Genomic DNA, 16,322 nt, shown 5'->3' with positions numbered 1-16,322 from the left:
TGATGGGAAAATATTGATGATTTCAAAGCTGATCTGGTAGAAAATTAAGCATTGTACTTTTATGGGATGATAATAAAAATATTATAATATCTCTGATCTGGTTCAAACAAAACTACAGGTCTTAGTACAAGCAGCACAGCATAGTGATATCAAAGAAAATGGAAGTTTCAGACACTTGACTCATTAACACCTTAACTCAAAAGGTATTTAATGGATCTTTTTTGAACTTTGCAAACACATTTTCTGGGTGATGAAGTGGAACTGGTCAAGTTTTTAGACAGATTGCCCCAAAACTGGAGCAATGCCAAACAGTGGCAGTAAAGGGGAGGATGATAGCAGACAGCATTTGACCTTGTGCATGTGACAAAACAATAGGAATTTAATAGATCTTATTACTGCTTCACAAAAACATCACAAGGATGACGACCTATACCTGGTACAGGTATCATGTGGAAATAAAGCAAGGAAATGGAAACTATAGAAGACACTTGGTCTTGTGAACAAAGTAGCTTTAAAAGTATTTGATGGATCTTTTTTTAAATTTGCAAGAACATTGTATTGGTAACGATTGGCAAGTGATCAAATTTTGAGACATTGCACCCAAATTAAAGCTGCACTGCTTAGTGATAGCAAAGAGAAGGGCAGTTCACACACTTCATCTTGTAAGCATGATAACTTTCCAAACTTCCAGACACACTGGATGGGTGAAGATCTGGACTGGTTAAAATTTACAGACAAATCACACCAAAACAGTTAAAATAAATATCTAAATGTATTCCCAAAATTAAAATGCTGTTATAACTTTTTGTTTGCTAGTGTTTAGTTTTCACAGGTTTACAGATTTTAGTAGATTAGATTAGATTCAATTTTAATTGCACAAACTACAAGTACTCAGACAATGAAATGCAGTATGGAACTAATATGAAAGTGCAAAACCATGCAGAAGTGCTAGAAACAGCTGTGCAATACATACATGTGTGATAAATAAATGAATCAGAAACATGCAACTATACAAGGGTATATACATAGTGTGGTTGAAACAAGTATATACAGCATGCAATATGCAAAAAAGAAGAATTCTGTAAATTCTGTCCATATGTAAATATATAGTATATATAAGTAATTATGAAGTGGGGGAGAGTCCGTAGTTACAGGTGGGACTGGGTGAAGATTAGCGGTGGTGTTGAGAGTTCAGCAGGGAGACAGCTGTGGGGAAGAAGCCGTTCCTCATCCTGTGTAGTTTTTCTGCACACCCCACTGTGGCTGTGGGGCAGCTTTTGCAGCTTGTGTGTGTGAAGTCAAAAACAGGTGTAGCCTGGCATTACTCAGCCTACGGATGAGTAACTGATATAGTGTGTTACATGTATGTGGCTGGATTGATTAATTCATGGCCTAAGCGTACGCTGTCTTTAAGAGCAGGTAATACCAACTTGTTCTCTATGCGCTACCTAGTTTGATTCCTCATAGTGGCAGTTGTTAAAGAATAGGTGATTGGGACTGTCCATCATTGGATTAGTACTACAGATTGGAGAACATATAAAAGAGAGGCGGGAGCAGGATCGGAAAAGAGACATACGCTGCACGCGGCTTGGCGCGGAAAAAAAAGAGAGAAGAGTTCTTTTTGTTCCAGTCGTATCCCGTTTTAAAATCGGGGACGTACCTTTCGGTGGGAATCTAAGTTCCACCGTGCTATTTATATTTAGATATAGCACGTCTTTTGAGGTTTTAGTTCAGAGCTGAGTTTGTTTATTGGTAAATACGCCACTTCATTACGGTGGCTAGGAGCTAATTAGTATTAGCATTTGGTGGATATTTCTGTTCCCCCCTTTTCCTTTGTAGTAGGGCAACTTAAGCAATGTGGTTTTATTTTGTTCGGGAGTGACGCCCTAATTGCAACTGAGTAAGCCTTGGACGTACCGGGCATTACGGCATATGGAGCTGCTCAGATAGCGCCTCCAGCTACCGTGAGACGCTGGAGGTTCCTCTGAGAGGCCAACGCGGGGCCCATTTCGCTCGGATTGCACCCCCAAGCTACCAAGATAAGGCTGTTGTTCATCTGGCAATACGGGACAATGAGACCGGTGGAAGGATTTGGTGGAAAAAGGGACGTGAGTACCAGAGACTGTTCAATTGGTAATACAGCTAAGCGCGCCATCGCATCACCTCAGGCCTGCAACGTGTTTCTTTTTATTATTCTTTTTATTCTGGTTTGATTAATTTCTTAACCTACTGTTTACTTTTGGAGCTATAATTTGTCTTAAGTATTGTGTACAATGTCAAATGGTTTTATTTGGTGAGTATTGATACGATTCTTGGTTGAGGAGATCTTTCCTTTCCTTCCCCTCTTGATTATTCATTTCCAGAGAGGATTGGTTGAGTTACTTATTATTTTGTAAAATAAAGTTTGTTGTGTTTCTGTTTACACATCGTCTGTTGAAGGGTCTCTGTATATAGAGGTAGAGAGGTGGGGCTCAGAACGGTGATAGTCAAAGAACTCAGGTCAGCCCATTACGTTGAAGGACATAAAAAAGGGCTACACAGGTATCAGTAACATTTGATCTCAGAAGAGAATCACAGTCGAGTCTGTATGTGTGTTTGTTTGATATTACATGGTAGTTTCCTAATTATACCATTGGTGTGTCAGTCATTGTTCTTACTGTTATGTCATGGAAAAAGTTGGTTTACTGTTTGAATGTGAGAATGTTGAGAAAGTAAAAAATACAATATAAATATTTAGACATTTAAAGAATATTAACAATAATAATGGCATTTTGCACTGACATTATGTCCAGCCATAGGAAACACCCTCTAACTACACTAGTTGCAGGTACATTTTTGAGCACCAGGCTCACCTACACAGCAGGGGATACACTGCAAACATGAGGAGAGTAAGTGTGGGGATAGAGTAAGGTCAGGCAAATCATGGTATTATTGTAAAAATGGCTTCCTCTAGCGACCACCCACTTCTGGTTAAATAAAAAAAAATAGGCCTAAATGCAATATGGTGAACATTTAATGATTGCAAACAATCATCAGTTTAAATTGAAAATATTAAAAAATATGGATAACAAAAAACTGAACAATTATTGATTTTTCAAAATTTTATAACCTCAATAGAAACTAGATATTGCTATACATTTTTACATTTGCCTATTCCCCCACAACAGAGAAACGTGAGGTACTGTCTTGCCAGTTTTGTTATGTGATCGAGCACAGGAGGCATGAAGAAGCTAACTGATGGTTGTGGCATCGCTGATCTGTCTGCACTGGTTGTTGCCCGTTACCAGAAAGCCAACTGTAGTCTGACCTTGTGTATTTACAGGTACTGTATAGCCTGTGGTTTCAGCAGTCAGTCTCACTAACACATCAGTACATAATTGTAAAGAATGGCTCTTGGAAACCATAATGAGCCTCATAGGCCAGTGATCATCATGGGAAAAATAAAATAAACTTTATGGATCCCAGGGGGAAATTATTGTGTACATAGCAGGGGTGTAACGGTACACAAAAATCATAGTTCGGTACATACCTCAGCTTTGAAGCCACGATGTGGCACATTTTTGGTACAGCAGGGTAAAAAAAAAACAAAACATAACTTGCTTCTTTTTTCTTTATTAAACAGAGGTTTACTGAACAAAGTATGACTGTCTTTCTTAAATAAAAAGCCTCTGTCAATACTGGTGCAACCTATTAATAAAAAACTATAATTTACTTAAAAATAAATCTATATATTCTTAATTAAATTATTAAAAAAATAAATAAATACCCATTAAGGTGCACATTTAGATTATTAACTGTACCTGATCTGTACTGTATTCACATTAGCAACTTTCAGATTCATATTAGAACTGTGCAACACAAATACTGTCTCAAAAATACGAAGCATAACAAAATAAATATCCATTATGGTGCAGCATTTAAAAAATACTTGTGCTCAGTGTTGCCAGGTCCAGCAAAAATCTCCAGCCCAACATCTGCTTAAAATCTGCCCAACGGAAGCTGAAACTAGCCCAGTATTTGAAATCTCAGTGCATTGTATCTCAGAGAAATAAACCAGTATTTTGCCTGCAGATCAAATTCAAATGTTCAACATTTTAAAACCACAGTTAAACACAATGATGTCATGTAGACAGACACACTGTTTTCCCTGGGTTGTCAACTTTGGTTAGCTGCCTGGAATGAGAGTTTAAATTCGAGATTAGTCTGCACACGCAGTTACATGTACGTAACAGTTTTATTTCCTTGTAAATAGTCCGTAGGGTTCACAAACTACCCAAATTCTTCTGATGTAGCTAATTTTAGGTTTTGGTTTAGATTTGCCTTAAGATTGCTTGTGTGAGTGTCTGAAAGCATGGCACCTGCTTTCTGTGTGCATTGGCTAGTGATTCAGTGTTATTCAGGATTATCAGCCACTTGCATTCATAATAATTAATTTCTTTTTCCCCTTACAGTCCGCTGCTATGGAACATTATGAAAACAGCCCAAAAACTCATAACCTGCAACCTCATAATATTTACCTGCAACTGTATTTTCAAAATAGTCTAATTGGACAGGAAATTTTCCAAACCCTGTCTCTTCTGTCATGGTGAACAGCACACTATTGAACAGTGCAGGAGGTTGACGAAGTCGCTTCATAAGGAAAAGATTGATTTCATGCGAACTAAAGGACTATGCTTCAGCTGTCTTAAGCAGAGACACATGAGTAGTTCGTGCAAAGAAAAGGCCAGTTGTCAGGTTTGTTACACATGAAGACAAAGCCTAGTGGTACAAACAAAGGGGCAGATTCTGAAGTGGAAGCAGTTGAAAGGGAAGACCAAACATCAGAGTCAGTCATGAATGGATTTGTCGGAATGGGAGCACCTGCTCACAGTGCAGAGAAAACAGAGCACATCTTGGTGATAGTTCCAGTCCAAGTGAAACCCAAAAGAGGACAAAAGGTGACACACACTTACTGTATGCTTCTGCAGGAGCTTTGCAGGAGAAAGATTGGCTGGGACGTCATTATATCTGCAGACCTAGCTCATAAGTGGCTCAAGTGGAAGACCCAGCTCCACCAGCTAGAGAACATAAGCGTTCCAAGATGTTTTAAGCCTGTGGGCTTTGGAGAGTACAATCAGCTGCAACATTTTGCTGATGCCAGTGAAGAGGGCTACGGTACAGAAGAACAGCAGTAACAGAATCCATTGCGCATTCATGTTGGGAAAGGCAAGAGTGGCCCCACTTAAGCCCATGATGGTTCCCCGCATGGAACTTATCGCAGCAACAATGGCAGCACGCAAGGACAGGGTTCTGGCATCTGAATTGCAGCTTCCAATCCAACCATCTGTATTTTGGTCAGATAGTACCACAGTACTTAAGTATATCAGCAACCAAACAAGTAGGTTCCGCACCTTCGTTGCTAACCGTGTGGATGCCATCTTGAAGTGCTCCAATCCACAGCAGTGGAGGTATATCAACACCTCACTGAATCCTGCTGACTTTGCGTCAAGGGGACTCCAAGCAGAGCGCTTCATTCAGTGCCACACATGGTTACAGGGGCCGGACTTTCTCACCAAACCCATGGAAGAATGGCCAAAGATTATGCACCCATTTGGAGACCTGACTACAGATGACCCAGAGGTAAAGAGTAACCTGGTGTGTGCTACTACAGTCAAGGAATGTGAAGATGTAGTGCTGGAGTTCCTGCAGTATTTCTCTTCCTGGTTTAGACTCAAAAAGGCAGTTGCATGGATGCTTAAAGTCAAGAGTATTCTGCTGCAACTGTGTCGCAAAAGGAAGTAGTTGAATGCTGTTAAAGATCAACTTGAAGTCGAGAAGGAAATGAAAGCTTTCAAGGACAGGCTGTTTCAAGGGGACACCAAAAAACTAACTATGGAAAGTCTTGCAAAGGCTGAGGAAGCAATCATTCACTATTGCCAAGGAAAGACATTTTCCAAAGAGATCGCCACACTTTCTAAAGGTCAAGGGGTGAAGAGGACTAGTAATCTTTTCAAACTGAATCCAGTACTTGAACAAGGCATCCTTAGGGTCGGAGGACGGCTCAGCAGAGTGGCACTACCCGAAGAGTCAAAGCGGCCAGCAATCCTGAATAAGGATCTTCACTTCCCAAAGCTTATCCTCAGAGAAATACATGAGAACTTGGCTCATTGTGGTCACAATCATGTAATCTCCAAGTTGAGAACAAAGTTTTGGGTTCCTGGTGCCAATTCAGCAGTAAGAAAGGTACTCGCTATGTGTATTGCCTGCCAGCATGATCATGGAGTTGCAGGACAGCAACAGATGGCTGACCTGCCCCGAGACAGGCGGAGAGTTGGGTTGGTCGCAGGAAGTCAGAAGCCGGGGTGGTCAGTCCTACAAAAAGAGACGAGACAAGGGACCGATGGGACAGGAAGGTAGACGAAGGAAAACCAGGACAGCAGGGCAGACAGGATCGGGTGGGCAGGCGGAGATGATCAGGGAAGCTGGGCAGGCGTGACAACAGGAGTCGACGATGCAGGCAGGGCAGGAGGGTTAGACAAAAGACAGAAAAACGCTCAGTAAGTGTCATAGATTTGGCAACAATACTTCGCAACCCTTAGAGCTTTGTGTCGGGTTTAAGTAGCTTGGCTGGATTGCGATGATTGCCTATCGCGGTGTGGCTTCGTCCCTGTGGGCGTGACAGTAACCCCCCCGACGGCCGCCTCCCAGAGGCTGAGGAGTGCGCTGCGGGCAACCACGGGGCCTCTGAGCCGGCTTGGAAGGATTACGGAGATGGAAGTCCGTTACCAGAGCAGGGTCCGTGGCAAGGACCCAGTAACGCTAACCGGAAGGAGTCAGGACCCACTCGCCTCACGATCTTAAAGAGCCCTATGAACTGAGCCGACAACTTACGGCAGGAAGGCAGTTTCAAGTTGCGGGTAGACAGCCACACCCTCTGCCCCACCCGGTAAGGCAGGGCCGGTCTTCTCCGTCTATCAGCCTGGGCCTTCTGTTTGGAAGCCTGGTGAGAAAGGGCCCGGTGGGCTACTTGCCAGACATGTTTCGCCTTGCGATACCAGTCCTCAACTTGGGGTACGTCACAGGGTTCAGCCTCCCACGGGAAGAGCGAAGGAGTGTAACCCAAGACACACTGAAATGGGGACATACGGGTAACCGGAGTTATGCGGGAGTTTAACACATACTCAGCCCAGACCAGGTGAGTAGCCCATTCCGTTGGACAGTCCTTACACAGAAGCTGGAGGGCTTTTGACACCTCTTGATTAGTCCTTTCTGCTAAGCCGTTAGACTGAGGATGATAGGCAGATGTCAGGCTTAGAGCAATATTTAGTTTGTGACAGAGGGACTTGAATACTCGGGATGTAAACTGAGGACCTCTATCGGAGACAATGTCTTCAGGGAATCCAAAATAACGAAATACCCATGTCCGTTCTTATAACAGCTGGGCTAAACTTTCGTTGCACTACCTCCTTCCATTTAAGCATCAACTGTGCCAAAAGAACCGTTTTGTTTGTTGTCCAGTTTGGTTTTCTTTTAGAATCCAATGTCTTGCTATGAGTTTTGCGTTTGACCCATAATTTATACAACATGTGCATCTATTAGTGGAAATTGATTGGTGATGTGCTCGATAGATTTTCGTGCAACCAATTAAAGGTATGATCACAGAAAGGTATGTTGTATAAAGCTCTACATTAATGGTTTAATGTCACTAATATATTCACCGTGCAGCTCCTCTATTGGTTGAACTCAGTATTTGGGGCGGGATTTTATTTGTAGTCCTCATTTCGCGACACTTAAATGCTGGCTCCGTCAGCACTTAGGAATTGGGCTTAGACTTTGCTGAAAGTTACTTTTAGCAGCTTTATACAATGCTCTTAGGTCCTACTTTTTGCTAAGATTTTTTTAACTCTTAAGTCCAAGTGTACGACCATTCTTAGGAAATTTTATGCATACTGGCCCTGAAGTGCACATTTGAAGTGTATCAAAAAATTTTGATGGAGCTGGAACCAACCAAGCTTTCACCAGAAGTTCAAGCATTGAAAATGAAATTGATTCAGTTCTTGGACTGAAACAATTGTGTGTTGAGCACACATAACTAAACATTGTCTATGTAGAATTTATCCATGTTACATTCCTGGATGTATTTTTGAAAGGTGTGATGATACAATGTCATTAATGTTAATGCAATGTTTATGTTCTATGTTTTATGATTGTGGTGTTCTGAAAAAAAATGGATATCAGGATGTCCGTAATGTACATAGATATGCTGCATTCAAGTTCCATTCTTTGTTTATTTAGGTTTATCTATCTACCTCCAGTGTGGAAGTAAAATTGGACATTAGTAGGCCTGGGAGGGGAGGCATATTGGGTCTGTTATGTTTTAGGCCTTAGGCAAGAAGAGATTGTTTTGAATACTGTGTGACCTCGCTTTGTGATAGCTGCCTGCAGTTGGCTCCGCAGACCCTGAAGAAAGCTCGGACCTTGGAGAGGCAGACAGTGGAGCAAAGGGGGGGAGAAACCACTTGCAGGAAGAGACTCGAAGCTGCCCCAACTGGTGCACAAAGAGTTATAGCTTAATAAAGAAAATATATAATATGTTATGCAATTAATTGCATAAGTAATCATGTTAATCATACTAATGTTAATCATACTAATCATACGTTAACCATGTATTTTCAGTGATTCAGGGACAATACATCAGAGTGTTAATCATTAATCAATGGAATACCCAAACATTAACAGGGATTCAATGTCATATAATTAATATCTACATACATATCTCAAGTAGAGTCTAGAAGCCGAGGCTGTCTCCAGTAAATTGTGTATAATGGGTGAACTTTACCTTGCTACCAAGGTGAACCAATGGAGCAGGAGAATTGTGTTTGTTACACGTTTCAGCTTAGTTTGTTGATATTTTGTGACCAATCAGGACTCAGAAGTCCTGGGAGTTATGGTTTATCTACTGGTTGCTCTGTGTGCTGGGTGTGACTTGGTACCAAGTGCCAGAGTGTGATGGGAGCGCTTTGCTGAAATTGCTAGAATAAAAGAGATTTTCTTTACTCACCAAACTAAGAGGTCCAGACTTTTATTGTGCCTCTCTGTGTTATCAGAGAGGTTGATTTATAATTTTCCTACCACACCAGTTTAACAAAGTTGTTAAGAACAATGTTTTATTAATATTTGACTTGGCTGGACACGGAAGCAGGAACGGGGAGACGAGGAATCAGGACTGAAGGGTTTATTTGGAAATACTCCAAACACAGGACACAGGAACATGTAACGTCAAAACGTTAATGACAGACCTGGGCTTATAGACACTGACGTGGACTTCAAACTGAATTAAATTGACAGAAAACAGCTGGTCACAATCGGGGTTGCATATGTGGTTAATAAGGGGGCGTGGCACACATGTACAAGAGGGTCGGACAGGCAGGTCATGACAATTACACTCGTATTACCCAAAATATTAGAAAAAATAATAGAAAATAAGAAATATTAGATGTTATAAATATCATATTGTTATTATTGTACGTTTAATTACGAAGAGCAAAGATGCTTCCGATGCGTAGCGATGAATCATTTTCATTGTCTCGATCGACCTTTTACAGTTTTTTACAATTGCTATGACAGTTTTTTCAAAACATTTAACAAGTTTCCTAAACTCTTAACATGGTTAGCACAACATCCGTCTTTGTAGGCTATACAATTAACACATTTCTTGTTGCTTTGATACAAAATGCATACAGTTAACACCAATTTAAAATGCTTGAACTTCTTTTACACACAAGCTCAACCAAGACCAAAACAATGTAATTTTACAGTCAAATTTACAAATGCTTTAACACTGTATGTCAGAACAGATAACATCATGTTCTAAACATAACTTATACACTCACCTAAAGGATTATTAGGAACACCATACTAATACGGTGTTTGACCCCCTTTCGCCTTCAGAACTGCCTTAATTCTACGTAGCATTGATTCAACAAGGTGCTGAAAGCATTCTTTAGAAATGTTGGCCCATATTGATAGGATAGCATCTTGCAGTTGATGGAGATTTTTGGGATGCACATCCAGGGCACGAAGCTCCCGTTCCACCACATCCCAAAGATGCTCTATTGGGTTGAGATCTGGTCACTGTGGGGGCCATTGTAGTACAGTGAACTCATTGTCATGTTCAAGAAACCAATTTGAAATGATTCGAGCGTTGTGACATGGTGCATTATCCTGCTGGAGTAGCCATCAGAGGATGGGTACATGGTGGTCATAAAGGGATGGACATGGTCAGAAACAATGCTCAGGTAGACCGTGGCATTTAAACGATGGCCAATTGGCACTAAGGGGCCTAAAGTGTGCCAAGAAAACATCCCCCACACCATTACACCACCACCACCAGCCTGCACAGTGGTAACAAGGCATGATGGATCCATGTTCTCATTCTGTTTATGCCAAATTCTGACTCTACCATTTGAATGTCTCAACAGAAATCGAGACTCATCAGACCAGGCAACATTTTTCCAGTCTTCAACTGTCCAATTTTGGTGAGCTCGTGCAAATTGTAGCCTCTTTTTCCTATTTGTAGTGGAGATGAGTGGTACCCGGTGGGGTCTTCTGCTGTTGTAGCCCATCTGCCTCAAGGTTGTGCGTGTTGTGGGTTCACAAATGCTTTGCTGCATACCTCGGTTGTAACGAGTGGTTATTTCAGTCAAAGTTGCTCTTCTATCAGCTTGAATCAGTCGGCCCATTCTCCTCTGACCTCTAGCATCAACAAGGCATTTTCGCCCACAGGACTGCCGCATACTGGATGTTTTTCCCTTTGCACACCATTCTTTGTAAACTCTAGAAATGGTTGTGCGTGAAAATCCCAGTAACTGAGCAGATTGTGAAATACTCAGACCGGCCCGTCTGGCACCAACAACCATGCCACACTCAAAATTGCTTAAATCACCTTTCCCATTCTGACATTCAGTTTGGAGTTCAGGAGATTGTCTTGACCAGGACCACACCCCGAAATGCATTGAAGCAACTGCCATGTGATTGGTTGATTAGATAATTGCATTAATGAGAAATTGAACAGGTGTTCCTAATAATCCTTTAGGTGAGTGTATAAATCACAGCTGATTCCAATCTAGGAACCACACTCAGGTGTTGAGGTTTTTCCAATCACATGATCATAAGTTATAAAAGAGGACTCTTTGGGCTGATCTTGTGTGGAAAAGGAACAATATAGAGTGAGTGAGTGAGTGAGTGAGTGAGTGAGTGAGTGAGTGAGTGAGTGAGTGAGTGAGTGAGTGAGTGAGTGAGTGAGTGAGTGAGTGAGTGAGTGAGTGAGTGAGTGAGTGAGTGAGTGAGTGAGTGAGTGAGTGAGTGAGTGAGTGAGTGAGTGAGTGAGTGAGTGAGTGAGTGAGTGAGTGCGTGCGTGCGTGCGTGCGTGCGTGCCAGGACAATTGAGAGGAGTGGGGCAAGGTAGAGGGAGAGGAGTTAGAATGTGTGGTGGCGCTCAAAGAAGGACCAGAGCTAGGGTAACTGATCAAATAAGAGTTACTATCATTGACCATGTCTTAAACCACGGGCTATCATACAGAGAGGCTGGTGAACGAGTACAGCCAAATCTCAGCCGAGACACAGTGGCATCCATTGTCCGCATTTTCAGAGAAACCAACAGGTAGGATATCGCTTCTCCTACAGCAAAGTGTAAATAATTTTACCATTTACTGTATTAGAGTGACTGTATGCCTCCGGTCTCTAATATGTAACTGTATTTTGTCCCTCTAAGGATTCAACGTCTACCTCCCTCAGGGGGCAGAGGAAAGCTCTTGAATGAAGAACAGGAACTTGCTATTGTCAACATGGTGATTGCTGACAATGAAATAAAACTGAAGGATATTCACTCCAGAGTTGTAGAGGACAACCTTGTCTTTGGGAACCTTGCAGCAATCAGCATAACATCCATTTCTCTGACTCTAGCTAAACACAGAGTCCGAATGAAACAACTATACAAAGTTCCTTTTGAAAGGAACAGTGAGCGCATCAAAGAACTCCGTCACCAATACGTCCAGATAAGGTTATGCAATACAGTCATTACTGTACTATACACAGTGTGTTTTGCAGTAAACTACTCTATAAACCTGGAGTGCATTAGTACATACAGTAGATATACAGTACAGCACAGCATTTACATACACTGTGTGTAATTACTTTCAGAGAGTCATGGAGTTGGAGGCCAATCAAGTCCCACATGAAATTATCAATGTTGACGAGACTGGCTTCAACTTGGCGAAAAGGCGTCGCCGTGGGAGAAACATAATAGGCCAAAGGGCCACAGTTACCGTGCCGGGCCAGAGAGGAGCCAACATCACCATGTGCGCCGCAATCTCCAACAACGGTGCACTCCTGCATAAATGTCAGATTGGCCCCTACAACACTGACCGCCTTCTCCTGTTTTTAGAAGACCTGCACGAAAGACTGGTGCCAGAGGTAGAAAGGGGACAGGTGGGAGACCACTTGCCAATATATGTTATCACATGGGACAATGTGGCATTCCACCATTCCCGTGCAGTCACAGCCTGGTTTGACGCCCATCCAAGGATGATGTCCCATTTCCTTGCCCATACTCCCCTTTCCTCAACCCCATTGAGGAGTTTTTTTCAGCCTGGAGATGGAAGGTTTTTGACCATCGTCCACATGACCAAATGTCCCTCCTGGATGCAATGGATGCTGCATGCCAAGACATCACAGCTGAACACTGCCAGGGGTGGATAAGGCATGCCAAAAGATTCTTCCCACGATACCTTGCCAGAGAAGATATCAGGTGTGATGTGGATGAGAACATGTGGCCAAATGCAGAAGACCGGGCAGAATAGAAGATTACTTTGTTTTTTTAAAATTATAATTACGGTGCTTTTTCTGTTTGTATATCTTGCAGTAATGTCCTTTTGCAAATAAAGTCTGTACTGAAGCAGTTCTGTGTCTGTATTTTTTGTTTTACATAAACTGTACATTGTCATGATCCGCTCCGTCCGCTCCTGATGTGTGCCACGCCCACCTCGTTACCTCGTGTTCAGCCCTAATTGTGATCGCCTGTGTCCTGTTAAGTCTAGCTTGTCTTTTGTATTTAGTCCTCGTCTGAGTCAGTCTTCCCCAGACTTGTCATTGTATTGTCATGTGCTGTGCTTTGTCCGTCAGTCTGCCTCCATTAAACCCCGTTTGTCCGTATTTCCGGTTCGCTCTCCTGCTTCACCGCTTGCCTGCTTGCCGCGAGCTGACATACATTTTATAAAGCTACTCTGAGATGGTCATTCACCACTTTTTTGTATTGAATTGAAAAGAAACGAAACCCAACAAAACAAAAATGTGGACAGGCTTCAAATATAAGGGCAGACCTGACACATAAAATAATGCAGTTTCTGTAATTTCAGCTGATGATAGTGTTTTTTTGTCAATGTGTTATGATTGACTAAATGTTCCTGTTGGAACCCTACATGTGTTACTGTTTTGAATAAGTATTTGATTTTAAAACATGTTTGCAGTGCTTTGCTAGACATAGTGTACTGTGGTAGTTTTGAAAATTAGTTTTGGGGTTTAGTTTACACGATGTGTGATTTTGAGCATGAAATTAACCGTTTTGCCAATTGTGTGTTTTAGGCGTGATGGTGCGTTAAGAGTTTAGGAAACTTAAATGTTTTGAAAAAACTGTCATAGCGATTGTAAAAAACTGTAATCAATAGACAAAAAAATCGCAATAGAGTGAAGCCGTGAAAGTCGAAGCGTGAAGTGGCGAGGGATGACTATTCCCAGTATCTCCTAGTGTTTAAATCTGTAGTGTTATTACCTTCACCTGTGTCTTGTTACTCTGGTCTTCAGTATTTCGTTAATTGGTTATTGCCTGCAGCTGTTCCATACCTAGCCCTTGTCTCATGTATTTAAGTGCTTGCCCTTATTCTCTTTCATAGTCAGTCATTGTAGCTATTGCTGCTTTGTATTTGTTCCTGTTTCTCTTCTTGTTTGTCTTTCTTGCTTGTGTTTCCCCAACCATGTTTAGTGTTAGTTTTCCCTCATCTTAGTTATAGTCTAGTTCAGGGGTGTCAAACTGCAGTCCTCAGGGGCCGGAGCCCTGTGTAGCTTAGTTCCTTCCCTGTTCTACCACAAATGATTCAGCTCAACAGCCATGTGGTAATTAGCACAAGAAGTTGAATCAGGTCTGTTAAATGAGGGGAAACCCAAAAATGTGCAGGGCTCCGGCCCCCCAGGACTGGAGTCTGACACCTGTGGTCTAGTTAGTCCTGTGCCCTACCTGCCTATGTTTGACTCCTCATGGTTCCTTTGTTTCCTGTTTGTTTAGTCTGTTTATAATAAAAACAAAACTTTCGTAAGCCACACCATCCTTCCTCCAGTCATACCCCGTCATAACAACAGCAACCAGTCCACAGAATTGCTTAAACCCTTACAAAAGTTAAAAAAGAATGATGCTGGTCACAATGAACCCTACAGAGGGGTAATGCTCAATACAGTAGTTCCAAGGAGAGAGGATGGTGATGGCTCAATGGCCCAAAGTAATACAGCCGAAGGAAAGTGCAAAATGTTACAAAAAAACAAATATGCAGTAAAAACTAAATAAATCTTCTACTTTACAGATTAACACCCATCCAACATATAATTATGTTAAAGCACATTAAATAGCACATAATAATTGCAATAAGGCATTTAGACCAATTTAAAACATAATGTTTTATGTTATTTGGGGAAAATAGATATTCCTAGCTAGTGTAATACATTCACACTGTATTCTGGCTTATTTCTGTGTTTACGGTTCCACTGCTTAAGGACGTGTAAAAGAGGGTTCTCTAAAAATGAAATACTTGTTTGTTCCCTGCATGCAACTTGTGGCTCATGGTCAATGCTGATGTTAAGCTTACCCTCTGCTGCCTGAGGAAGAAGGGCCATGGTAACAGACAGCAGTACGAAGGGTGTTAAACTGTGAAGCAAAACCACACAATGTTGCAACCCTCTTCCTCTTATTTTTTTCACTCCATCACAGTTAAACTGAATTACTTAAACATCTCATTCTCAGACGCAAAACTGGAACAATGTCTACTGTATGTGTTTGAACAAGGTCAGTAATTCTTAATTAATCTAGGCCTTGCTTAGTTGAAGGATCTACACAAATTCTTGTAACTGCTTATCCAGTCCAGGGTCCTGCATTGCTGAATTTAACAGGTTGTTTTGCAAAGTTTTTCCATAGCTTTTTTGGAAGGAATCCAAAGTAAATCCAGATGTAATATTGTACTACTGGAAAATAATGTCTTTAAAAATCCAAATTACATAAAAGAATATTTGAGACTCTTATCCATAAGACTTTATCTTACTGTGCTGCTTAGAGTATTATCCTTGGATTTTAGCCATTCTGTATAAACTTCCTACATCTTTATTTTAAACTGATGAGTTTAACTATCACTACTGTACAGAGTAGCTGTACTGTATGTTACGACTCATCCGCATCTGTCTAATGAAGCCACAGTTTTATGAATAGCTGATATTGTTTCTCAGTTCTTTGAACCATGTGAAAACTGAACACAGCTCGAAATGTCTATGGCTAAAAACTACCACCTCTGTGCATAAACATCAAATCCAAACATTAACATTATATATAGCATAATCCTGGCATCCCAGGAGTTGCTATAGTGTAGTTACAAGTGAATTAATCGGAAATATAAGTGTAGTACGACAAAACTTTAAATGTGTATACCCAGATTATGCCACAACTTAAAGGTGACAATATGGTTTGTATACATATTTATAACTGAACATTAAATTTAGGTATTGTAATTTCACATTTCTCTTGTATACTTAAGTCCCCTATTATTACTAGAATTCTGTAAATATTTGCTTATTTTATTTTTAATTGTTCATCTTTCAGATTCCTGAAACCTTTGGCTCTTTGGGTGGCACTGTAGCCTCACGGTAAGATTGCTTAAACTGTTGATATTTTTCTGTGAAATTACCAGTTAGCTCCATGCCTGATGCAGGCTCTGGCTTTCCCCATGAGCACATTCACAGCAGAACTAACACTAGAATGGGTCCCTTAATCAACAATCTTTAACTCACTATCTGCTTCCTAATAGGACATAAACTAGTCGGCTTCACCATCATAAAAAGAAACAACTGATTAAGACCTGCCTCTGTGGCTCCTGAGAAATGTAGTTTCCCACATTAAACACATATCATCATAGTGGCAATAGCACTAGCAATTTTCATGCTTAATAACTATATCAACTTCATGAAAGTCATTAATTTTTTTTCCCTAATCTATTCGATTGAATCAATCATTGCAAATTGTTATAATCATG

The 16,322-nt window shown here is 41.2% G+C and overlaps 1 protein-coding gene across 3 annotated transcripts in view; it reads left to right on the top strand.

Moving 5' to 3' along the window:
- Nucleotides 1-14,954: 14,954 nt before the first annotated feature.
- LOC111839628 (T-cell immunoreceptor with Ig and ITIM domains-like) overlaps nt 14,955-16,322 on the top strand; it is a 29,879-nt gene continuing 28,511 nt past the window's right edge. For 2 of the 3 annotated variants that reach the window (XM_072716378.1, XM_023803703.2), the window contains exons 1-2: nt 14,955-15,088; nt 15,893-15,936. The gene's annotated coding sequence lies outside the window, so the exon portion shown is untranslated. Of the gene's footprint in view, nt 15,089-15,892; nt 15,937-16,322 lie in introns of those variants that run through there. The other variant, XM_023803704.2, reaches the window with a different exon arrangement.

The sequence above is a fragment of the Paramormyrops kingsleyae genome, chromosome 9 (assembly GCF_048594095.1).
Source record: "Paramormyrops kingsleyae isolate MSU_618 chromosome 9, PKINGS_0.4, whole genome shotgun sequence".
Taxonomy (NCBI): domain Eukaryota; kingdom Metazoa; phylum Chordata; class Actinopteri; order Osteoglossiformes; family Mormyridae; genus Paramormyrops; species Paramormyrops kingsleyae.
Note: the sequence above shows the minus strand (reverse complement) of the source record. Positions and strands in the feature narration are given on the sequence as shown.